Source organism: Brachyistius frenatus, unplaced genomic scaffold (assembly GCF_029030835.1).
Source record: "Brachyistius frenatus isolate BFR_SWC_R1_liver_20210118 unplaced genomic scaffold, ASM2903083v1 Contig_41, whole genome shotgun sequence".
Lineage (NCBI taxonomy): Eukaryota > Metazoa > Chordata > Actinopteri > Embiotocidae > Brachyistius > Brachyistius frenatus.
The window spans coordinates 2,017,964-2,044,557 of NW_027210640.1; positions in this window are offsets into that span (position 1 = coordinate 2,017,964).

Sequence of the window (26,594 nt, forward strand, 5' to 3'; positions counted from 1 at the left end):
TTGCATGGGCAGATGTAATTTCCTTTCCCATTTCCTCTGCACGGACAGCAATTACTGATCCTCAGCCAGGCAGTGATAGAAGCTAATATTGCACCGATATGATAATCATTGGCTTATTGGACAGCACATTAGAAGAGTGTTTAGACGTCAAGGTAGAAGGGACAGATGGGGGAAGTAGAAACTTGACGCGCACACACACACACACACACACACACACACACACACACACACACACACACACACACACACACACACACACACACACACACACACACACACACACACGGAACTGCACACAGATGGGTGCACACACTCCTGTCTAACAATGTCCCCTTCATCTCCTTTCCTTTTTGTCACAAACCCATGCACAATTCAGCCAAAATGCATCAATGAAAAGCATAACCGTTATAGATAGATAATACTGTGTTTCCTCTGAAATCTCAATCTCTTATTTTCGGTATATGTTATCCATAAGTAGGCGAGGATGTGAAAGCATTGAGACGGAAAAGATAGGAGACAACGAGGAAGATGGTACATAGATGGAATCAGGAAGAAAAATTGAGAGGCGAAAAATCAGCCGATAAGGACGACAGATGAATAAGATGATTGTGTACAATGTGCCTGTGTCTTTGTGCGCGTTCTGTGTGTGTGTGTGTGTGTGTGTGTGTGTGTGTGTGTGTGTGTGTGTGTGTGTGTGTGTGTGTGTGTGTGTGTGTGTGTGTGTGTGTGTGTGTGTATGAGTACCTATACAGTACAGCTGGTCGGCAGCACTTGGGTTTGAGTGTTTGGGCATGGGCAAAGATACACATGAGTGCACATACAGACCTGTGTTTGCCAGTGTTCCACACTATGATTAGGTGTATATACTGTATAAGTAGGAGCAAGACGGTGTGAAATAAGGCCTGAGAGCCTTAACAAGTTCAATGTGTAAACAGTCACACTCATCTTGTTAGTGAATGGATTTCATTATCATTAGGATCTCCACAGGGAGCACTGAACAGCTGCTTTACGGTGGTAACACTTATATTTAAGACTGTACTCAGTACTGGAGTCGCAAAAACCCTGTGCTCTCTGCTATGGGGTCAAGTTAAAACAGAAATGTGGCCTGATTTGACTTCTGATTTATATATTAATCCATCTCTGTAGTTGATTACATTTTCACGACAAAAGTAAATAAGTAGACTAATTAATAGCAGAGATTTAAGTTAAAGTTTACAGGTGTCTTTTTATTCAAAGCTGTAACATAGCATAACCATACCCTTGCCAAATGTTGGGAATAGTCATGGTCCACCCAGATAATCACTCAGAGTTAATATTATCATACATTTGCACAGGTTTTATAATAGCCATATTTTATACTGATTTGAAACTGGCTCAAATAGGTCTGTTAAAATACAATGCTGAGAGACTAAAAATGAATTCTAAAACAGGATAAACAGGTGGTAAAACAGGAATTTTGTGAGTGTGCTTTCATAAATTCATCGTGATATCTGAAATTGAAGGTCATACTTTAGAGTCTCTAATGTGGTACTACCAGCGAGCACAGTTTCCTGGCGCAGTTTTACATTCAATGAGAATGCCTCACCGAATAAAGGTTTAATTGAGAACCCTTGAAGTATTTGCACTGCAACTGTCAACTATTAACCTCAGTAATTAGAGTTTATGATGCTAATGTTCTCTTGCTGTTTCGCAACCACGGCGCCCACCAGGCTGCTGAGTGACACTTGAGGGGGCAGGAGTGAGTGACAGCAGAGAACAGGAGCAGACAGGCTGACCAGATGGCTGGAGCTGTAGTGCCTGCAGTGCTGTGGCTTAATACCAAAGGAAAATGTTCAAGGGAGAAGTGGTGACGATGATACATAGCAAAGATTCATTTGGGAGAAAGTTTTACTCATGGCATTCAGGTTCTACTCTCATCTAGAGTATATTTTAAATACGCATGTAGAGGTTCAACATTACACTGAGGGACATATCCTCAATTCTAAATTGCTACTTATCTATCATGTTGTGGTTAACTAAAGTCAATTTGGGATTAAAATGAAAAGAAAAATTCATGGACACAGAAAAGACAACAAAATGGTATCATGTCCAGTTTAGAAGTTTTTTTTTTTAAGTGTGGCTCTCGAGATGTGACTAAATTTGAGGGATCTCTTCAACCATCACTTAAAAATCTTGTCATCTCTCCATTGTGGAATTTAATTGGTCCTCAAAAAAGATCCAGTCACGCAGCCAAAAATCCCCAAATTGGAAAAAAGGTTTGACAAATTACATTCCATTTCCCAACTGTATTGCTATATTAATATTTGTTCTTGTCTTCCTTCCTGCGAGTCTGTGGCAACATTTTCACTTAAATCACTGAAAAATGTTCTATCGTGATGGTGGAAGCTAATATTAACCAAGTTTTTTAATTGCCAAACATTAACCATAAACCTGAAGCATAGGTTTTTTTTTTGCCATTGCCACACAACCTTTATGTGGCAATACTGTTGTTGCCATGCCCAGATGTTATTTTGATTTTAATTTTTAAATCATGATATTGGTGATAATAATTATCATCTTCAGACATATCTCTTGAAAAGCAGCTGACCATGAAGAGTCGCTCTCGCTGGCACCTCAGCTGCAGTTTTGCTCCATCCAGACATGCAAAGCCTATCGGCAGCTGTTTGGTCACGAGCTTCTCCCACAGTTATCCTGTCATTGCCCTGATTAAGATTTCAGAGGCATGGAAAAGCATAACCAGTTGTCACTTTCATCTCACAATTTTCATTTTAAGGAAGCTTGATAAGATCAAGGAAATTGCTTTCTAATCGCCAAGGTACTGTGGCCCCCTTGGTGCAGAGATGAGAGACACAGTTTGGTGCTTTAAGAACTGCAGACAGGGACATTTTTTTTATGAGTTGTAATTATGAACAGTGGCTTTGTGAGGAAAAAATACTTAAAAGTGAACTTCAATTTGCCAATAACATGTTTCACTCCTACTCAGTGACCTGGTAGTAGCTGGGTTTTGAGGAAGTCGCATTCATTTTGTTCAGTGTTAAATCCTTTTGAAGACTGGTCTCCTGTGATGTTACATATAATGAGTTCATGAGAAAATTTCTACAGAAAGATTGAGAGCAAGAAAAATAAAAAAATAAAGGGAGAAACAAGGAGCTAAAACAAGAGACTAAAAGAGAGAGATTATTTCTGAGCTGTTACAAGTTCATTACATAATTCATTGCTTATCCCCCACCTTGTTTGGGCTTTTAAGGGTTTTCTTTCTCTTGTGATTATTCTTCCCCCTACTTCCCCCCTCTGTTCTTTATCTTATCAGTACAGTGCAGGTGTTCCATGGCACTCTGGGAAACTTAATTTGATTATCAGGTATTTAAATCCATGGTATTTTCTCTCTACTATTTGCTTCTCTCCATTTCCCAGCATGCCCCTTTTTTGTGTGGAACAATGCTTTGACTGCTGCGGCTAGAGACCAGTGAAAAATCAATTCCCTCCACCATGATCTATATTTTGAGGTAGCTTTCATAAATTGCTGTGGTGGATTTTTACATGTTAGCCACCGTGAACAGTGTTTTTAGTCAAAGCAGAAATGAGAAAGGTGACAGAGTTTAAAAAGATCATGGAAGAAAAAAATCAAGGTCGCCTGCTAGAAGGCTCAGGCACCAATGGCATGTTCACACTGTTCTGTAAAGGCAGTAAAGGTCAGAGTAGCTTGGGCTTAAGTTACCAGTCTGTTATCCAATGCAGTGGTTGCAATTCCTTGGACCTAGCCACATCTCTTACAAAGATTTGAAGAAATATGCAAATTTAAGAGTTAGTACATTTTAAAGTGGACTTACAACAAGGTAATATTTCTCCGGCCATTTTCCTCAACATCACTTGGTACATTTGTTTTCTTAATCCCGCTTTAAAAGCTACATTTCACTCATTATTTTGGCACCAGCCATTAATAAGTAAAACACCAGACCAGATGTGAGCACTGATTCACAAGTCTCAAAATTGTCATACCCAATGGTCCAAATTGTGACATCAACAAAGTGTTTATAAAAGACTAGCTTTTTCTTGGGTGATGACCCAGATATTCTGAGCCATCATAGTGGCTATATTGCATCAAATGTCCCAGTAAACTACTCCAGAATATGTAGTGGTACGGTCCTGAACCTGGAACACCTAAATGGATTAATAATGTTTAAGTTATCAATCATACATGTGCTTTTCCCTCTACAAATTTAGTCATAATGTCTGGTATGAAAAGGTCTGCCTGTATGAATGTTTCCTTAGCTTTTCATTATGGATAGCTCAAATGCTACAGGAGTTTCTTTTTAATATGCAGTCACAGTACTACCGAAGCAACACGCATGGCTTCGACCCACCTACCTCTGCTCTGTTGAGAATTGGACATGACACTCTCACCAGTCTGCACTGGTCTCAGGGACCTTCTCTGCCTCTGGACTCTGCCAGAGTTCCTGCCCCAACCCCGGAAGGATCCTGGGTCGGTAGTGACTGTTGTTGGTTTACAGCCATTCTGGACTTGCCTCCGTACTCACGCATAATCCCCTGGACTATTCTCCTGTTCTGTGTGGAAAAATAAACATGTGTTACATCAAGTCATCTGCTGTGTGTCTGCATTTGGGTCCGTTCAACTACCACCTCATATCATTTGCATTGGATAGGTGGATGCGTTGATGCCCTCTCTACGGGCCCTATTTCATTTTTATGCTCATGCCAATGGCCCATGTTGATTACACGCAACACCTGCGCTAAACACACCATGATGTCAAATGGTTGCCAACTTTTATCTGGCAAAATGTGGACAAACATCATAAAATGAATGCATTAGAGATATGAGTGAACAGTGTCTGAAAAGAACTATGAGTACATAAGTTAATCCATTCAAAAGATTAGTGGCAACTGACAGATGATGTCATTTGGCCCAATGATGACGAGTGCACATTTTGTAGGCTTTATGGTTTCAGTATGAACAAAGATGTTTGAGTCATCTGGACTGCATTGTGTCCACCAATGTCCACCAATGTTGCTAATGCAGAGCATAGTTGTTGCATTGGAAGATTATTCTTAATACAACAGGCCAAAACCTCTAAATAGTGCCCATAATTTTTGTTAAGTCATTACATTTATCATGAATCACAATCATGTTACATCTGTAATAACAGAACATATCTGTCTGTACTCAGACGTTTTACCTTGAAATGATGCACCCATTGCTTTTTTAACTGAAACAGAAAAAAACTTATTAAGATCTTTATTGGTTGACTCATACTTGTTTTAGAGAAAAAAATCAGACCTTTACATTGAGAAAAAAAAAAAAAGGTGTGGAATACTATATTAAAACACCCCCTTCTGACAATTTTGATGAAATTTCACAGTACAGTATGGTCCTTGCACAGAAAGCCCTTCTTAAAGAAGTGAATCCATGAGCCTTATACAAAGACTGTTCATTTGACAGACTGAGAGGAAAAAGAAAGGGAGAGAAATAGAGGTCCTTCTTTCTGTAAAAGGCAACAGATGGTGGAAGAGATAGGCAGTAACATATGACAAAACAAGCTGCCATGAATTTCCATTCAATAATACAAAGTCCTCAGTGCCCTTTTAGATTCCCCTCAAACATCTAGTCTAATTGGACTCCAGCAGAAACTACTTACAATTCAGTTAATAGAGATGATTATTATGGAAATATGTGTAATAGTGTGCTTGACTGTTAGTGAGCGGGCATACTGCGCTAAAATCAACTGAGTTTTGACGTGTGCAGGTTTTTCTAGAAATGTTCACAACAAATTGAATTTGCTCTAATCAAAAGATAAAAGTTCTGATCTCACGCATTGATGTTCTGCTCTCCTCTGCAGAAATATCAGCATGTTGTGATGTTGTGTTTTTTTCTAGTGAAACTAAAGCAGATCACACTCATACCGTATAACAGTAAATAGTAAAGTTGTAAAAGTTACTGAAAGGGAAGAGACACGAGTAGGCATCTTATTACATTTCCTTTGGAGTATTAGAATGGTCAGCAAGATGGTGAGACAAACTTAATTGTCTGTCAAAATATAGTAGCAATAAATTCCGGCATTGTGGGTTTTGTTGATTGTCCCGATTCTCCAACAGCAGCAACAAGTGTGGGATTAAAAACTAGGGGAAATAAATGATAAATACTTCAGCCTTCCTTGAATAATTATCAGGCACAGGTGAAGAATAAAGAGGACATGGGAGAAAAGATTTGTTGAGCGGATGCTACCAAGTCTGTTTCTTTGATGATATTAGTCATATGAACTTTATTCTGGGTCAGCGTTGCCAGTAGTTTGATTTACTTACAGCTAAGGAGTTTAAGAAAAGAACAAAGATGTCTGCTTTCTTTTCTTTACTTCAAACTGAATTAGTCATTTGAATATCACTGAGAACCATTTTGCTTTAAAATGTGAAACTTAACTTGTGTAAGAGATTAAATATTTAAATGCATTAACTGTAAACAATAATGCAGGTAACATAAAACCACGTTCCTGTCTTGACTTCTCCTGCTGGTGACATGAAGCAACCTGAAATTAAATCAGAGAGGTGGTGTAATTAACAAATGCTCCCAGGAACAGTGAGGCCAAATATGACTGAAAACTGCCATCCTGTAATTGTCTTTCAAAGTCGAATGCCTGCAGTCTTGTGGCAGCAAGACAGCAATTATAGTAATGCCTAAGTCGCTGTCACCTCCAAACAGAATAACATACTCAGAGAAGAGGGTTCAGGAAATGAAAATGAAAGGTAAAATTACAGTGCAGTATTACATTAATATGCAAATAACTGTACGTTATTGGGAACATTTCCTAGAGAACTAGTTGAGTATTCTTTTCATTTTTCGACAGACGCAATTGGTCATTACAAATTTTGTATCATTTTTGCCCCATAATGAATGACTGAATATAGGTTATTAGCTGATACTCCAGAATTCAGGGTGAATTTTCGATTTACAATCATGTCCTCCATAGGCCATCGCGTACTGTAATCTCATTTAATAGCGTTCCATAAGTAAAGCAAGCACAGCAACTTGAGCGCTCTGATATCAAACCAAATGCAGCAAGGACAACATGTCCACTCCAGCTCTGACCAGAGATATCTAAGTGATCTCACCTGTGGATGACGTGCACTAAACTCTCTCACTGTTGCAGCTTGAGGGCACTGCTGTGGTGACATGGCAAAGTGTGACAGATGGTGTGGGCCTCTACCAACTGTTGGCTGAATGTGCAGTGCACGTCATGCTTGAGGATCCTTGTGACCCCATCAGTCAAGGTTCTAAAAAGGTCTTAGCATATGGTCGGTGAAGCCATAAAACAATCTCCCCTATCAGCTGTCACCCAAATCATAATGGATGAATTCACTGCTGTTGTAGGGAGACAGCTTTAACTAACCTTTATACTGATATCAAAACAGTGTAGTTTTACTTTGTTGTGTATTTTTATAAGCCTAAGCATTTTTCCTCCCTGCTTTTGAGCGGATTATTTGGTTTTTGTCCAGCAAAATTTGCTTCAGTGTAAAAAAAAATCTTACAAGAGAGATGTCCAGAAATGTGAAATGCCTGTCCAGCCTTCTGACCCTCTGCAAACTGCGTGTCTCTTTGTCTGTATCTGATGCTTCAGAAGTTAGACAGGATGATCAATACCAGAATCAAAAAAAATGGCTCGAGCTATATGGCATCAAGAGAAAGCTGAATGCAAGATATAAGTTGACAACTGTAGCACTGCAGGTGTAGGGTCTGACATATGCACGATAGCTTACAATATGTCTGGATTGTTGCTGCGGCTACAGTGTTGGGCTGCGCTCCGTCTTATGGAAAACTTAGGTGAAAAATGTAATTCAGACTCCTTTTTCCAACCCTCCAAGAACCACCAGTAACAATTTATTTACAGAATGTCCTGCCATTTAAACTATTTATTTCTCACAGGGTTTTTTTAAGGAACATTTTGGCTTCAGGCTCGGTTTACGGCCAAAAAAATAAACAAAATGAAACTAAATTAATCAAACAAGAATTACCTACTTAAACAAAAGAGCTAAACTCCAAACAGAAGAAAAGTGATTCAACAAACATACCTACCGCCACAGATCCCAAGGCTGATATAGTTATTTCATGATTCTATTTACATTGTTTACAAAGGTGTACCCAGGACACAGCATGCTGTCTGGTTGGACGCGGAGCGAGGAGAGGCTGCAGGAGCAGCAACCTAAAATGTTCTTGAAGTTTTCTCCCTAGATTTCCAACATATTCGGGGTCTAACCTGAGCCACAGCTTTCATCATTCTTTATTTCCTTTTCAGCTATATTTTAGAAATATAAACAGAAAACAAGATCTCAGTGGAATGAAGAAAGTGTATATTCTTGTCTCGTGGCCTTATTCCTGATAGATGTTCAACTCATTACAGCAAATGTTGTGCAATTATTCACTTGGGAACCTAACATCTGCACTGATCGAATCGATCAGAGGCAGTATCCCTGGCTTTGTTAACTAAACCACAAAGTTATTGACTTTTGTAGTATTTACATACATTTCTTAATTATCACACTTGAATTGCACAATTAGATGTTGTACTGTTGCCATGGACAGCATTTTATTTATTTTTATTTTTTTTATTTTATACACTTTATTAATCCCCGAGGGGAAATTTCTTCACTACAGCAGGGGGGCTCTCAGGGGGGAGATGCTGCAGCAGGCTGCCACTAGCGCGGCGCCAGGTAACCTGACCTGAGGTGCATGTTTTTGGATGATGGGAGGAAGCCGGAGAACCCGGAGAGAACCCACGCAAGCACAGGGAGAACATGCAAACTCCGCACAGAAAGGCCCAGGACCGGATTCGAACCCGGAACCTTTTTTTTTTTTGCTGTGAGGTGACAGTGCTAACCACTGTACCACCGTGCCGCCCAAACATGACATAGCACCTGTAAAAGAATTTACACAGGAATGTTGTCACATCATCAAGTCATTTGGCTGCACAGACTTCAATTATCTTAACTGGAGAAGCCTCAGTTAGATCGAAGCTAATATAATGAAACCAGAGAATTACAAAAACCTGATTTGATGTTGCTTGCCAGATGTTTCACTGACTCAAAGCTTTGTATTATTTGTTACTTGCCCAACCCCAAAATGACAAACTTATCTGGATTCTTGAGCTGAGAGTAGTTGTCCAAGTTTTAAATGTGGTTTGTAAAAGTCAGTGTGACTGAATTTACAGACTGGGGGACGTAAGCAAAGGCAGAAAGGAGATAAAAGTCGCAAAAAGATGCAAGGTAGGTTGTTTATCCTCAGTTGAATGAGGAGCAATCAGTTTACATTCATTTTAACTGTCTGTTAGTAGATATTCTATAGCTTCCTTGCTGCTACACCCCAGGAAGTAATGAAACTGTTAATATCTTAATCAATAGAGATTGCCCTGGCTAACATGGCCCCAGAGTGCCACTTCAGACCTCGAGAAACAATCCAGTCACTGTTAATTGTTTTCAGCTGGCTTGAAAATGACCAAAAACAACATTTGAAATGCTGACAAAGAACAGAACTGTATCCAGATTTTACTTTTTCACTTCACCTTCATCTGCTGGCTTTAGGCCTTTTGTGACACAAAATATTTTAGAAGTACTTTACCACTATTTTGAATGTCTTGTTTGCTTTGTGAAGGATGAATTTACTAACTTCATGGAATTAAGTTCACTTTTTATTCAGGTTAACAACCCGTGTAAAAGTAAATTTCAGTTTCTGGAATACTATGTAGCAGACTAAACTGGTCACACCAGGAAGAGCGAGGGATTTTAGTTCACTCTAATGGAACCACTGTGGTCAATGGATTTGCTTGTGAGGGCAAAATAAATCCTCGTGAAATGTTCTCTCTTTCTTTACTTTTTTCCCCGTGTTGCAAACAGTAATGTAATAATCTCAGACAAACTGTTAGCTGCAGCTGCCAGATTTTACTCCAGATCCTTTTGACAAGTTGCAAGACTCTCTTTCTTCAGTTGTATTAATAGTGTCTAAAAGGTCTGAAATGTCCCTGCTGCCAGCCTCTGTTGGTGAGCGGTATAGGCTGAACAACATAAACAATGGTGGCAGTTGTAAAAAAAAATTACAGCAACTTTAATTCATACAGTAACACCCTATATTTACAACAAAAACAGTCATGTACACATTAATGATAGACTGGATGGAAAAAGCCTGTTCTTGAACTTGGCAGATCAACAAACTCCTTCTTCCTTCTGAACTCAGTCTTGACAAAAGACCAAAAAGCAGAGATAGCAACGTGGTGGGCAGCTTGGGCTATTTGTGTTCTACCTTCAGTGCGTTGTCATAATTATTCACACGTGAATAAATTTAATTGACTTTCTAGGCCAAATACTAACTTCTTTGCTTGAGCTCTTCATGGCCAAACTCCAAGAGGCCTCCTGCTACCCTTAAAAAGGAACCAACAAGAGAAAAGAGCATCTTCCCTGGCAGCTGCCCTGTCATATGGCATTCATTGCTCTGTTTCATTTCCCCACCACCCCCCAATGCCTCATTGGAACTGGGACTGACAAGCCTTCAATTCCAACAGTACACAGTATGGCCACCATGATATTTAGGGTATTTGTTGTTTAGATAAAAGTAACAAGATAGAAAATAGAAGAGTGAAGAATTTTCTACATTTTGCGATGTTAACTATTATTATTTGTATTATTATTATTATTATTATTATTACTTTATAAGAAATTTTAATAGGCAAGTTACTATAAGTACTTTGACACAACCCTCAATTTAAACTCCAGTATTTGTGTTCCTTTAGAGCTGATGTCAAGCCATCATAGATCTGAGGAGTCACTTCTTTGCTGTATTTTGTTTTCGGTAAAAAATTTTTTTTTTTTTTTTTTTTTTTTTTTAAAGCACACTGCTCATTGCGTTTGCGACTCAAGAAAATGGTTTAATTAAGTATGGTTGCTCTCAACCTTACCCTTAGACAGTTGAAGAAAAATACACTAAATCGCCAGCCTCCTCTCCTTTCCCTTAACATGGCTCCCTAACCTCCCCCTTCTCTCTCAAGGTAGGCGGCCTAATTTTGTTTTCACCAAAAACGAGATTAGCTGAACATCACTTCAGTGGACGACAACACACTTAAACGCAACAAGATGGCATCTGTCCATCGTAAAAGCCCGCAAACACCACAGTCTGCTCTGCACAGGCTGGCTCTCTCTCTTTCCTGCGATCAGTGTCTTTTGAACATTCAGCACCATATGGGACTGACGGTTCCATCTCAGCATCTTATTTCAGACTTTTTTTTTTTTGTCTCTCCCTATTTTTATTTAACAAACCAAAGGGTGGAAAGAGCCAGACCATGTCTACTCATCTCACCGTGTTTTCACTGAAGCAATGGGACAAAATAAATATATGTGCAATAATGGAGCAAGATTTAGTGATCAAGGCTAAGTGACTGCACTTCAAAAGCCTTTCAGGAGACCCTGCAATCAGCTATGTGTATCTGCAGTGAAAGGACAGGATATCATTCAGTGTCAGTGACTCAGATATTGGAAGATCAGGCTCAGAGATTTCTCACTTTGAAAACTGTCTGTCTCGGCTGTATTGTTATGGAACAAAAACCAGGCAAAAATATTCCGTCATTTCCAGTGCTTGCATAACGGCTGCAATGGTATGCTTAAAAATAGCTAATTTTACAGGTGTTATCAGAAATGTTTTGTCTTATTCATGCCTTTTTGTACACACCAAAAAAACAACAAAATGACAAACCAGTGAATTCTTGTCCTGTTCAAGGGCACACGGACAGAAACATGACAGTGGATAGACACTAGCTTTAAGAAGAATCTGATCTTGTGACCTCTCTGTTACTGGACAGTGTGACCATCTGCTCGGCCACCTTGCCCATCTAATAAAGTTGATCTACATCACGTGATATTACAATCTATTATTGGCATCATAAATTGTTATACGATCAGCAAGTGTCAGCTAGAAAGGATCCTATTAAAACCACTACACTAATAAATTAAGTGTTTCATTAACTGTCATCTCAAGTTTTTATGGGACATCTCAATATAAGATGGAAAAGGAGATCAATTGATTGGTGGTGCATATTATATTTAATAATATATCTGATAATTTAATGTATGACCACTGCTTCATGATAAGCTGAAATGTACCACCACAGACGTCATTTGCAAGTTTGAACTTTTTAATTGATACATTTAAGCCTTATATCTAGTTTAGCCCTAGTATTTGTACCCGTGGCTACCCATGTAGCATGTTGTAATTATGTATACCAATAACACTGAAGCATGGCTTTATAGCTTGGCACCAATCATTTCATTCTCTTGTGTGTATTGTGCCGAGGATTAGATAACAGGTATGGCATAAACAGTATGCCAGGAATTCACCTAAATTGCTCTTTAATTTGTCATAATACCATTTTATGAACAGGATATTCCTCACTGATTTATTTATTTTTTACTTAAATGATGTTTTTTTTAATGTAAATAAACCTAAAATGAACCACCACTGCCATGCCTGCAGGACACTAGCACCATGTGTTAGCCGTATGAAAAGTTACATGGATATGAAAATAGAGGTATCGATAGATTAGACCCTTGTCTTTTTTGTCGGCATGGTTATTATTAAAAACCTTGTCCTGTTGTAAAAAATAATCCAGGTTCACCGCATATGAATTAATAACAACCCATGACACTTTAGAAACACAATATTTCCGGTGTTAATGCTCAAATTTTAAATTTACCGCCAGAATTAAAACTATCACCTCTAGATTGTCCTCGGGAGCTTGTATAAAACAGCTTGCCTCTATATGACAGCGTGCAACTGCAGTTGATAACTGGTATTACAACCTTTGAACAGGTGAACAAGCATTAACTCACCACCACTGCATTGGAAGATGAACATATTATTTCATTTCATGGACAATAACTGCACTTTATCACTGTCCTTATTAAACACCAGGCTTTTGATCTTGCAGCATATTCCATCATCCAGAGTCTTGTCAAATATGCACAGATAACTATCAGCCCTTTTCACTCTCTTTTAATATTTTGCATTGTCCAATACAAGATGACTGGGCAGGAAACCTGTGAGTATGCATAAAAACACAAGACTATAAGGCAACATCTCAGCTTCCTTCATGTTTTTTTTTTTTCTCCCCCAATATTAAGCACATTTGTTCATTTTGCCAAAAGGCAGCCATTAAATTTGTTGCTTCATGCTGTACATATGGGAACAGTATGAGTTGAAAAATGTCTTTAATAATGACACAGTTTTATGTTAATCCATCAAAGTCAACAAATACTTTATAATGTAGCATTAAGACGAGTGGGTTTTTTTTTTTTTCGAATATCAGCATTTGATAACGTGGTACACTCACAGATTTAACCTGTATTGAGTAGAGAATTAATCCTGAAATGCTCAGTAAAAACAACACCAATGAGGATTTAGGTGTGTAATACTCCATCACACAGATGCTTTAACCCAGGATGATTCATTCTATAGCGTTTGACTTTGGCGGGCTACAGTATGCTGCAGCCTGTGATGGAAGGATGGGGAGAATCAATGAGTAAAGCTTGTCACCAGAATCACGGTCCATCCTTTTATTCCTCCCAAATATCACAGATGGAGAAATAATGTGCTTATACACACATACAGACACAAGAAGAAGCCACTCCCAGGCTGTGAATGACCACATCTTCTTTGGAGGGGAGAGAATTATCTTGCACATTCTGTGAAAAGAAGTATTTGGCCAATAATTGCACATCCTGGCACAAACAAGATAGCTGTTGAGAAATACTAATTCTTCACATTGTGCATCCCATTACAGGAGAAGTGACAGCTCTTTGATATTATTATAACAGTGGGGAAAAAAAGGCTTTTCATTCAACAAGCTGAGCAGCACCAGCAGTTGGTGAGAAAATAATTTGCATGCTGAATTTCCATGTGAAATGCCTACAGTGTTTTTAATCACTTGACATTAACAAATCTTTTAATTACCATTTGTCAACAACTGTGTTCAAAATAATTTCTGCTGCTTAATACTTGGTGTTTTAGGATGGGGAGACTTAACTGTAATTTCTATTAGAGCTCCTTTATTTCTTTCGGGGCGGTGAGAAGCACCCTCTCGATCAATGATTCTCTGTGATCAATGAAGATGAATTTTGAAAAAGGAAAAATGGTTCCAGGAAAGGAAACCTTTATAGGAAACGACTTTGAAGACAAACACAAAGTTTGCGAAATAGATAGTGTGCACTGTATATAAGGTGTATAAGGCCTATAACTGCAATCACTGTGACTATATAAGGAAAAAAATAGACTGCAGGCTGGTCCTTGACTGGTGAATTGCACCTGCGAGCCCCATGACTGAAGAGTAACTTTGTGGCTTCTTAATCTTATGTTCCCTCTCTTTCATGTACGTAAACCTGGATTCTGTTATGATTCAAGCGCATCTGAGTTTCATCAGAAGTGTTGAGGTTCTCTCTCAAGACAGCCCAAGAGCAGAGTGAGTCAGAGTGGAACAGAGAGAAAATGATGCGGAGAAGAAAAAAGAAAGAGGAGGGGGGGCATCTCTTAGAAAAAATAAGTCAACTTTCTCTCCCCCAACTTCTCTACTATTCCCCCCTGGTAAAGTACATCAGTACGGCGTAGTGGAGTGCAGGGAAGCTACACACCACCTCGGTGGGAGTGAGAACTGAAGGCCAGGGATGCTCCCAATAGTCATGCTGTCAAAGCAAAAAAAAAAAAAAAAAAAAAAAAGAGTACAACAGAGTATTGACTTAGACATGTGGATGCATGTGCACGCAATATGCGCTGTATGTCTTGTGACAGTGACAAGTCCTGCATAGACGAGCATGTAAAAGTCGAAACTCAACAGCAATCCAATGGACAACATTCAGTATATAGGTGTTAATAGTATGTAATCTGGTAACAATTTTTGTAATCATAAAAAAATATTTAAATTCTTAACTGGGTAGCCTTGTGGTTTCAGACGTTTACTAGTAAGTCACGGGCTGCTTTTTTGTTTCTTCGATTGACGCGAAAAACCTGAGCACGTGAAGGAAAACTGGAAACTTGAATGTTTTTCGCCCTTTAACTGTTAACCCCTGGTTAAGGCACCTAATCTGTAATGGCTCAGTAACTCATTTAGAAGGCAACATCGGTCGGCGATGAAGGTTGTGCGGACTATCTTGCTGGACTAAATTCTCGCAAAGAAAGAAAAAAATTACATGGAGTTCAGTTAAAAATAATGATTAAAAAGCAGTGTGCAAACTGTCTTGAGGAGACATTTTTGTCTCTCTTTATCAAAAACATAGGACGGGATAAACCTCATCCCCTCTTTCCTTTGTCACAGACCTCTTAAACGCTTGCCACACTCTGTGTACCCAAACACTTCTTGCAGTTTATGATATTTCCAATTGTTTTGCTGTTGGCTGACTTTACAAAAAGAAGAGGGAGAACAGACCAGAAACAAGTACAGAAACAGACCCATCTTGTTCCTTCCTGTCCCTATTTCTCACAAATAGAAATAAAAAAGGTAAGGGCATGAATAAATAATCAAACGCTCCTTCACCCGTTAGGGGGACATCTCATATAATACGGCAGCACTCGAGCATTCACAAGGCTGAAAAAAGAGAGCAATTTAGCTCGGGGCCAAGATAAGACAGGCTGAATACACCGTTAATCATCACAAAGAATTCACAATCGCCTCTCCCCTGCCGACACTGACACAGCTCCTTCACTGTTGGAGTCAAAGGAAGAGCGTAAAGGAGAGTTAAAAAGCATTCTTGGATTCATGGAACTTCAGGAGGCCACCAAAAAGTGAAGGTTGCCAGAAAGCAACAATTTCCTTTCTCCAAAGTGAGATATTCAAAGAAAGGCCTTTTTTTGCTCTTATAAAGTAACTTCTGGTCTACAAGTATGTGCATGGTCTACTGTCTGTGCTCCTGTTGGAGGTTTTAGCCATTTAAAGGGGTTTCTTGCAAAGAAATACTGCATTTGAGGATATTATTATCCGTGTTGAGGAAATATTGAGAGTTTGTTTGAAAATCCAAGAGCACAAAGGATTTTTATTGTGCAGCTCGCACATTTACAGTGCGCTGAATAGCTAAAGAACTCTTTCTGTGTCACAACACTTTCAGTAATCGTTCTTCCCTTGCCTTGATGTACACACTTCTCCCTTGGGGACATCACCTGCTGTTTACAGCAGTTAAACTCCTCAGGAAGATATGCCACATCAGATTCTAACCTATGCAAATGTATAGGCCTTTCTAGCTTTCGAGATGTTGCAAGTACAATGTTTCTCTGTTTATCCGGCTTAAGTGTCCTTATCACTGGACTATGATGTCACCAAAATAGGTGATTACCTTTTCAATGTGTGTATTGGTAGTAATTTTGAAGACAATCTTTTTATGAAGACAGTAAAAGGCTTACGTTTGGGTGTTCGCTTGCACGACCCAGTCGTGACTGTCTGTGAAGACGGGAGGAACTGGCAGCCTATTCTCATTCCCAGGGCCTCAAATACTTTTGTTCTTTTGCTGTCAAAGCTCTTGTCATCAGAGATATACGCACAAGATGCTATTTGACATCAGCACCATGATGACCTGGATCGATGAATGTGATCATGTGAAAAAAGTGAAAAGAGTGACAAAGTCTTTACAAAGATGAGGTCGATGGTCTTTGGATGGAACACAGGACTCAGCCAGGAGGCTGTTGTCCGAGTCCATGAGAAAGCAAAACCAATGTGGATCTTCAGTTAAGTAACTTACATGATGTATATAACATTATCAAACCATGATCTTTTCCAAACCCCGATCAAGTAGTTTAAAGTTAGAAAGTAGTTTTAGTACCTAAACCTGACTGTGTTTTTGTCACATTTACCCAAACCATGATATTTTCCCAAACCTAAGCAAGTCATTTTGGTGCTTAAACTGAAGACACTTTGTATATATGTATGAGATGCCAGCAGACTGTAACAGAACGGCCTGGAATGAAAACGTGTTGGAACTGCTGAAGATGCTTAATAATGAGTATCGGTCCAGAGTGATATTTGCTGTTTCTTTATGCTATTAAGCCTGGCCTTCTGGATAGCTTGAACCTGTCTCTCCACACCTGCCGTCCTTTGATACCCATAAAACTTGCATTTCATGGATCTTTATCAGTTACAGTTTCTCTCCCTTTACAAATATGACTAAACTGCTTCAAACAAGCTAAGCAGGAACATAAATTGAATTTACCTTATTGTTGAGCACAAACTCACTCTGCTTTCTGAGAGGGCTTTGGATCTAAATGCTGAGAGAAGAAAAGAACAGCATGTTCAAGCCCAATCGCCCCATCCCCTCCCACCCGAAAAATGACAGGCACATTTCAATCTTGTGACTGAGAGAAGCTTGGTGATCGACTGGCAGGAGATTCTGGCATTCAATCAGGACCTGCGATTCGGATATTTTCACATAGAGAGGGAGCTGCTGCTTCCCACCCAAGCCCACGTCACATCTGCTGAGAACCCACTCCTGACTAAGTGAACTGACAGCAGCCCTCCTGCCAACAGGAGCCTGTCAGAGAATGTTTAGGAAATGGTTACCACTATTTGAGGAGCAAACCACCATGCTGGAGTACAGTCGTGACAACGAGACTGTAATAATTAGCCCATCATCCCTCCCTATAAAATGGACACGATATTCTGTGGAGTGTTGTTTTATTTGGAAGTTTCAAAATTACAATAGTTATAGGAGAGAGAGAATGTTTTCTGGTATATCTCTGTGTATATGTGAATCACTACCTAAAAAAAAATTTGTGATGCATTACAGTTTATTCACCAGAAGGCTTCCACTGACAGATACAGTGGCAGGCTGGCAGCTATGTTAAATGTCACTATCCTACATTATGCATCACTACTGCAGTAAGTGCTGCGGGTGACCACATATTGGCCGGTGTAACCTTCTTATTCTCTGCAAAGCCTGATCCTTAAATGATCCAATACTAATATCGAAGGACAAGTTCATACGTAGTAATGCCTTATTGTTAAACTATTCAGTGCTTTTTTTAAAGACCGAATTAGAGACAAATGCAACAATGTACTTTGAGGTGAGATCAACTTGAGGTAAAAGAATGGAATAATATTGGAGGTTGCTCAGAATTGGAAGTTAAACACTGGATCTATTAAAGATGGATAAGTCGCTTAAACTATTTAGGAAGTCAGCAGGTATACTATATTAACACTAAATGACAGGATTGTTGTACAGCTAACAAATGTGTACCATTAAGCCTAAGGAGCAACATTTTTCCGTTTGAAAACAAAGTTTGCCCTCCAAAGAAAATCAACCAGCTTAGGAGACAGATGCACAATGCTTAAGAGACATCAGTCAATTGTGTCAGTAGACGAGGAGGTTCACTATAGACCAATAACGCCAATCGTGCAGACAAGCATGATGACTTGTCTCATGACTTGTGGATATATTGTTTTAGATACCAAGCAAGCAAGTCGAGTCTTTCCCAAATGTCTGAACTCTGCATTACTTGTCTTTTGAGACCACTACACTTAATCAAGCTTAATGGTCAACACACCTTCAAGTTGCACAGACATGAAAAGCATCCATGACTTTTTGTTACACACCATAAGTTGATACAACTGAACCCCCTTGAAACTGAACATATTTTCTATCCCTGAATTTAGCATTACTTATATCCTGAGCTATATGAGTACTGTATAGGATTGTCTAACAACTGACTGGGCTGTTTATCCAAATAACATTTGCTCAAATTACTCTCAACAAGTGTTTCCGTTTACTGTACCTTTGGATGGAAATAGTGACAATATGTATATATTCCTCAATACAATTTAAGATTAGTGTACAGTGTAGCATAATGCATTAACACAACATCACAGAAAGTAAGAGCCCACAGTCCTGGTGAGCATGCCAACAAACAAACACATCTAAGTTCTGCCTGACATCCAGAGTTGTGTCTTTCTTTTTTATTTAATTTTACCCCCTTTACTCTTGGTAAACACTTTGAGAAAAAACATATTTGTTTAAGCATTTTAAAAATAAACTTCGCTCAGTGGCAATTTAAAAAAGATAGCGATCCGGTTTGCGAAATGCATCTCGTGATGCCTTGTGTAACTCAGAGGCTGCTAACACTCATGGGATCCCTCATGACGAGTGATCATCTGACATCCTCTAACCTGTGTTTAACTCACAGTTTTGTGTTATGTGCAGCCTGTTAGTAGACTACATCGCTTTCAGTCGGCTGTTTACAAGTGGCAGAGTTTAGAGAGGAATCATTCTTCTGGGTTTCTTGATTTACGATTGTACACACAAAGTACTGGAACTCCAGGGGGCTTGATGATTCTTCCCTGATATAAGCAACACAGATAGTGGGGAAGGAAACAAAAGGATAGGAGTGAGAATTGGGTAGACAGTCAAGAGGAGATGGAGGAAAAACAGAATACGAGAGGCGTTAAGGTGATGGAGGAAGATAGGAGGGGATGAGGCAAGAATGGAGGAATTTCAAAAGCAATCTCAGGGAGAAAGAGGTTTGATTAAGGGAGAGATCAGTCAGAAGCTCCATCCAGCATGGGCAGATGTCAAACTATGATCCAAAATATCTGTCAAACGTCAAACACTCTTGTATTGTCAGCAGCTGGGTGAAGCACGCATCACTTTCAGAGTGATGTAATCACAACAAAAAGAAAGGCCGTGCAAAGTGTTTTTAAACAGTACATAACAAAATCAGTAGGAGTCACAGATGTTAAGCTATACATTTGTGCTTTTACAGTGAGTGGGCAGAGCACTTGGAGCAGTTTGGGTGAGGTAATGCTTAGTGTTCTGTGGGGAATTGGGATTGAACTTTCTTAATGGAACAATGTTCTGTCAAAATGCCTCTGCAATGATGCTTTTTCCAAATAGTAGTACAGGATGTACACTCACATTTGGCTAGGAAATCTGACATTACAACATTCCAAGGCCACAAGAATATCTACATGTTATCCAAAGGTAACTGGACTTGAGTGAGGTTCTTGAAGACATTTCAAGTCCCAGGCTTTTAATCTCTTTTGGGGTCGTTTGTTGAACACCACATCCCCCGTCAGATAGTCCTGCAAGTAAATAATAAAGGAATAACATTGTTACCCCGGTTTTTTTTTTTTTTTCCCATTTCCTCTCTCTATCCTGTTTCTTTTTGTGGTTTTGATGATAGCCCAGTTTGGGTAACAACATGTTTTAAGTGCTTCCCTGATGTGTTTTTGCTCTTTCTCCTTCCCCTTTGTCCTTGTGGGCATGTTCTGGCCATGATGGTGTGGGGTTCTGATAAGGTAACCGAGTTGATACTATTGATGATGTGTCTGAGTGGAGCTCCTGGATCTTAGGGAACTCATGAGTGCAAGAAGCGGCTTTGCCAAGGTACATGGGGTAATATAGTGGTCAGTCAATGGCTTTGTCCCTTTTGAGTTATTGTAGGTTGTTTATTACCTTGCTCTTACTTTCCTTTGTGTCTCATAGGCGGGCTTGTTACTAAGTAGACTGGTCAGTTTGGCTTGATAGTCTGCTGTGTTCAGCACCACTGTGTACCTTACTGCACCAGAACAATGTTGATTTTACAGTTTCTTTGTAGTGATGCGTGATGAGTTATTTTTTTTATTTGGACGGTGAGGTTAGAAGGTGGTGCTTTCACAATGGCAAGGGCGGCTGATACTTTCCACTTCTGTACCTGCCAAATTGTTGTATTTCCAGATCAGTCAACCATCAGAAACAACAAAGTTCAGTACCTTGGCTAATGGGTCCTTTTCTGGTTTGTTGAGCCCTCTGTCAGGCAATTTCTTCACTAACTCATCAATGTCCAGCTGTGTTGTGTTGTCCTCCTTTAGTCTTAGTCAGTTCTTCTATTTAATTGGAATTGTTAACTCGTAATGTTTTGAATTTGAACATCTGCTGTTCCTTGCCCATGGTGTGTTGTGATGTCCATGCCTTTTCAAGAAACTTGGATACTTTGCTTCAGGATTTTTTTGTTCTGTGGCCTTTCGCGTTGAAACACATCTGTTGGGAATGATCCTATGTTTTTTGCATCTCATGTAAAAAGCATGTTCTTTGGAAAGCGATTGGGAGTTTGCGCGAGTCTCAGCGATTTACACTGTTTTCATGTTGTTTTGTGCAACTGCTCTATTCTCAGATTCTCTACAACACAGGTGAAGAGTGAAAAGTTAGCATGACCAATAGATCCACAAAATCATCATTCATGGGAGATACATAGATTGAAATGAACCAAAAATATCCTTCAAGGAGTTTGCAGATATAGTACTCTTCATTAAGTAGAAACAAACACAGAAACAAATTGGTTTAAGTGCCCATAACTCTTAACACTCTATCATGTATAGTAACTAAACTACAAGTCTTAGTCTTTGAATTTGGTTGTAATGGTTGTGGTACAGAGTTCAAGTGAATTCAGTGAATCTAATTTATACTGGAAAGAGAGCTTTAATGCTGTTTTAAGGAAACTTTCCTTTATGCTGAAAGACAGCTGAATTATTACATAAATATAATTTGCATCGCAATAACTATCCAGTTACAAAGGATTTTTTTTTTCTCTGTCTCCTTTGCTGTGGTCTTGTGATTGATTGTGTTTCCCATGCAAACTGCCCTGCTGTGGCCCTTTGGTCTCAAATACACAACTGTATACTACAAGTAAAACTGCTTGTAACCAGTACTTTACTACTGAAATTTGACGTCTTGCGAAGTAGAAGCAAGTGAGTTCAGGTTTTAGAGTACAGGTCGCATAAGGAGAAACAAGCCTTCCTTGCAAGGTTAACACTCTTCACTACCACAAAATGTTTGCTTTCCACCATACAGCTGTGACAGCAGAGTAATAGACCCCTGCAAGTCCAGCTTCACCTACCTAAAATTGCTTTCTTTGCTTTATTTTACTTCATTGCAGCAGGAGCATATTGACTCCCAGAAACAATGTAAACACCATTAATACATTTTTCCTCTCAGGTTGTGGCAAAGCAACAAGTTACAATGTAAGCCAAAGCCCTGCTGTGTGAGTGATATTCCCCCACATGTATAGGACCCTTGAGCAAGTGAGTCAAAACTGTAATTGCCCTCAGCCACAACTATTAATTTAACACATTGCATGCAGTCAGCACACAATGTGGTGTTAAGAACTTGTGGTCATTTTTTTTTTTTTTTTTTTTTTTTGTGAGATCTTGGCTAGGAAACTAGCCAGCTGTTCAGGAAGAAAGTTCTGATTGTTCAACAGTTTCTGGGACATCTGTGGGACATCTATGGGTGACAATTCTGTGGTCTGCCACCAAGTTTAGCTGATTCAAAGAAGTTATTTAGGAAAAACCTGATAGACACTGCTAAATAGTACAGCAGTTAAAACCTTTGATAAATGCGTAAAGTGATATGAAAGGAATTTTAATGTTGTCTATATATTTCTGAATGAAATAACATATATTGGCAAACATTCTAAAATTGTATGTAATTTTGAAATCACTGTGTATAATTAGTTCTTCCCAGTGTAATCTTCCTGTAATAAAGCTGAGAGCCCCCTTAAGTAATTTGCCTTCTCTCTAATGGTGCCTCAGCCATTATGAGTCACTATGTCTGTGATCAAAAGCAGCATTTCTCTGCAGAAAGACATTTGATTATTATATGTAACATGTTCACCCCATTAGGCACACTCTTCTCAATGTTTTCAATGGGGACCTAAAAAGATTGTGTTTGGATCTTTTCCACTTTAGTTTTATGATGTTCATTATTGATTTTTTTTGGGGGGGGGGGGTGGATTTTTATATATATATAATGATCTTGGGGGCAACATATGTGTTCATCTTCCTTTTAAAGCAGTAAACACTCCGGCTATTAGACATTGATGCTGTTCAGCTTCGCAAAAGGAATCCATCTTATGACTTTCTGCTGCTATAGTAACTGTGATCAAGTCGCTGTTGTTGCTAAGCTATTCTGTAAACCATCTAAGTGGTGAGTTATGAGTTGCTTGCCTCCGTGGCTGTGTGGTATGTGTTTTCATCGGCTCCGTTTTGACTTTTCAAATCCACTGATGGTAACATTACATCCCACCTTGATGTAGCATCGAGTACAAACAGTTACAACGGGGTCACTGTCTCCACGCAAACAGCTCCACGCTACAGCTCAGAGGAGCTCTGAAAGGGCCATTTCCTGTGAAAGTGAGAGCGGCTTTTGCTCCCCAGAGCCTCCACAGTGGAGCCTATCTTCCTCTTATCATACATTCCCGTCCTCAGACATCCAACATAGCCAAGACTTAATGCAGAGGAACATTTTTATCCCCCCCCCCCCGAGCATCCTGCTAGTATAAAAGCATGGGTATATTTGTGCATGTGAGAGAAACAGAGATATAAAAGAGAGGATGACAAATAACAAGGTTAATGGTGGTGACCACTAAATGCCTTAGTTTTTTTTTTTATTTTGGGGGAAGAGGTGGGAGAGCCAGGAGTGTGTCAATGTAAAAAACAAAATGATGTGGGTGCAGCGATGGTGGGTGCAGCGATGGACCTCAGTAAAATCGAAGGTACAACATTTGCCGGTTCTCCCCCAGTACCCGAGCACATCATGGATAATACAACTGCTGTGTGGAGCTTTCAGCGACAGTGTTTTTAAATTTAGCTTGAGCTCACCATGTGCACACAATTCGTTGATATAAAGCCACTGGATGTGAGTACCGAGATTCACCCTATGCTGTCAGTCTCTGTCAGTCCCTCAGCCTGAGGGGGAGAAAAAAACGATAGCACCATATTCCTTCCTGAAACCACATGAAAAGAAAGTACAGCCATTAGATTCTCCCCTCTATCACTGGAGGACAGGAACTGAGAGAAAAAAGAGACAGGGAGTGTGTGGAAGAGGGAGGGGAGTGGGCAATCCATCCTAATTAGTGAGTAGTTTACCTTGCTGTTCATTATAATCCTCCTCTCTTCCTTCTGTGTGCTGCATGTCATAACAGTGCTGCTCACAAAACACCTGGGAAGTAGGATAGAATTTAAATATTGTTGTCCTTAAGCAAAGTTGACAGAGGGATATCAGGTCTTTCTCCTCCTTGTATGCAAGGCACTCTCTGCTGTCACTGGCAGCTAAACCACCCCAATTAAGTTTGATCATCCTCTTTATCTGCTTACTGTTTGTGTTGTGAAAAAAAAATGATGGCTCCTAATGAACCGCAGAGTGACAGAGACAGCTTCTTGTCCGTGGTGGGGGCATGAGATAGGGGTTAGGATGTAAAGCGTACAGTCAAGGTACACGTGGAAATTTGATGTTACAGATATACACCAGCGGAGGAGGAGGTGGAACATGAGTCAGCACTCCCACATCAAAGGGTGAACAAGTATGACTTGTTCTGTGTAGGAAGTGACAGCCAGGCTCCTGGAGATGAACAACTGCACAACTTCAAGATTTTAACACTCAAAGAAAAAAAAAAAAAAAAAGAAAGCACGTGAGGGAAATTGTGCGTGCATGTTTTGCACAGTGTATTTGTGAATAATTAGAATAAGAAGTGCATTCTCAGTGTATATAAGCATGTGTAAGGGGCAGCAGTGTTGTTCTTCTATTAATTGTATTGTTGTGATTCAATAAAAATCATCTCAAGAAGTCAACATTGTAATTCAGTTGAGTAGTTTACCTTGCTGTTCATTATCACATGAATTTTTGTAATCACAATTACAAAAGCAGTTTCAGAAGTTTTCTCAACAATGACTACCTGACACTGGGCTCTTTGCTCAACACTACCGTCTCAGCAAAGACACAAACCTGCAGTTGTGAACGCGCAGTTTCCAGTTCAATCTGTTTGTTGCCACCTATCAGCAGGACGAGCAGCAGCAGCAGCCGTAGACACGCGATGCCACCATCCACATGCAAAAACCATGATAGGTTTTGTTACTTTAACACCTGTGCCACCCGCAGACAAAGAGTCTTAACATCTGTAGGTGGACAAAGTTGCATCTTTGATACTCAATATTCAAACTAAAAACTTCACTGTTGTTGTTTATTTTTTTGGCCGATAAGGGACTTTTTCCATGGACAGTTGACACTTTTGTCCATCTACTGTTTATGTTTTTTATATTAATATGTATATTGAGCCCTGTGTAGTGACCCACTGACATTTGATAAGAACATTTATCTAAGAAACACTATTAATCTGACCAGAGTCATTGCTAGACCCAGTGGGAAACAATTTGCTAACCTTAGCAGTGTCACTGTTATGTTGTACCTGGCTATATGTTACCACATCTGACACATTTTTTCTATGGGAAGAGTTGAATTGTAAGTCACAGGATCACAGTCCCATAGTATGAAAAAGTAGAAGCAGAGATGGAGTGTCTCCTCTATACCAAACTGACCATGATGAAAACTCCTTGTCGGGGCTTTGTTATGGAGTCCGTGCAATATGATGTGAAGTGCTCATAATGACAACCATTTGTTTTCATTACTTCTCCCGGCGTCACCCAGCACTCTGGCCCAACTTGTCACCATGCCACAGTACAGAGGAAGTGGAAGGGCAGCCAAGGAGAGCGGGACAGGTGGCGGCTCTGTCCCGTTCAAATCTGTGCTTAAAAAAAAGAGAAATGCTGGGTCATAATCTTTCTATGAAATTCAGCCACAGAAATACAGAGGCCTATAGTTTGATGGAAATAACTTGCCATAATTGACTGACAGTGAAATCATTGGGCTATCAGGTATCAAATCCAAAATGTGATTTGAATTTCAGCAGAAGTTTCAGAATATCTTCACCAGGAAATACATTTTTATCCAACACCATCATGCTAATATTAGACCGCTGACCTCTGATTGGGTAAAACCACGTGGAAAACGTGATAAAATATGAAATTATGTTTGCGTTCATGATTTATTGACAAAGCGTGTTTCCATTGAACTTTCGTTTTCCTGTTAGCATACTCGCTGTACCTATACGTTCTTCTAAACAGCTATCTCAGTGTAAATAATAATTATGTCATTGTCACTTATAGTTACAGTTATATTTACTTGTGTTTTTTGTTTTAGATTTCCTATCCTGTTTGTACCCAGCTATTAAGGTTCAAGTAGGTCAATGCATTTTTCTCGACATCCAGAGTGCCTCTACTTCTTCAGTGTAGTTTGTTGTCACCTGTCATCTGTGACCTTTAGCAGCAGAGTGGTGTATCCTGCAACACAACCACATAACACACTACAGTACATAGGCTACAAAAAAAGTGTGCCAAATACACACAGAATACTAAATACTATGCAATAAACATAATGCTGTAAGAAAGCAATTCATAGAGGCACAAAATAACACACACACACACACACACACACACACACACACACACACACACACACACACACACACACACTAGCTAGAATTAGAGAAAGGAAAGAAATAGCATGTCCATGAATTAGGCAATTGCTTCATGAGTGATTTAAACATAACCCTATTGAATCTTAATGGACTGGGTAATAGACTAGAGAAGAAAATACCTTGTTTCAGGTGGAGAGATGAAGGAGATATAACATTCCTTCATGACAAACTAAAGAAAACAACCAACAGTAAGGTATGCTATATGTGGCTTGTAGCTCAGCTCAATCCAACTCTG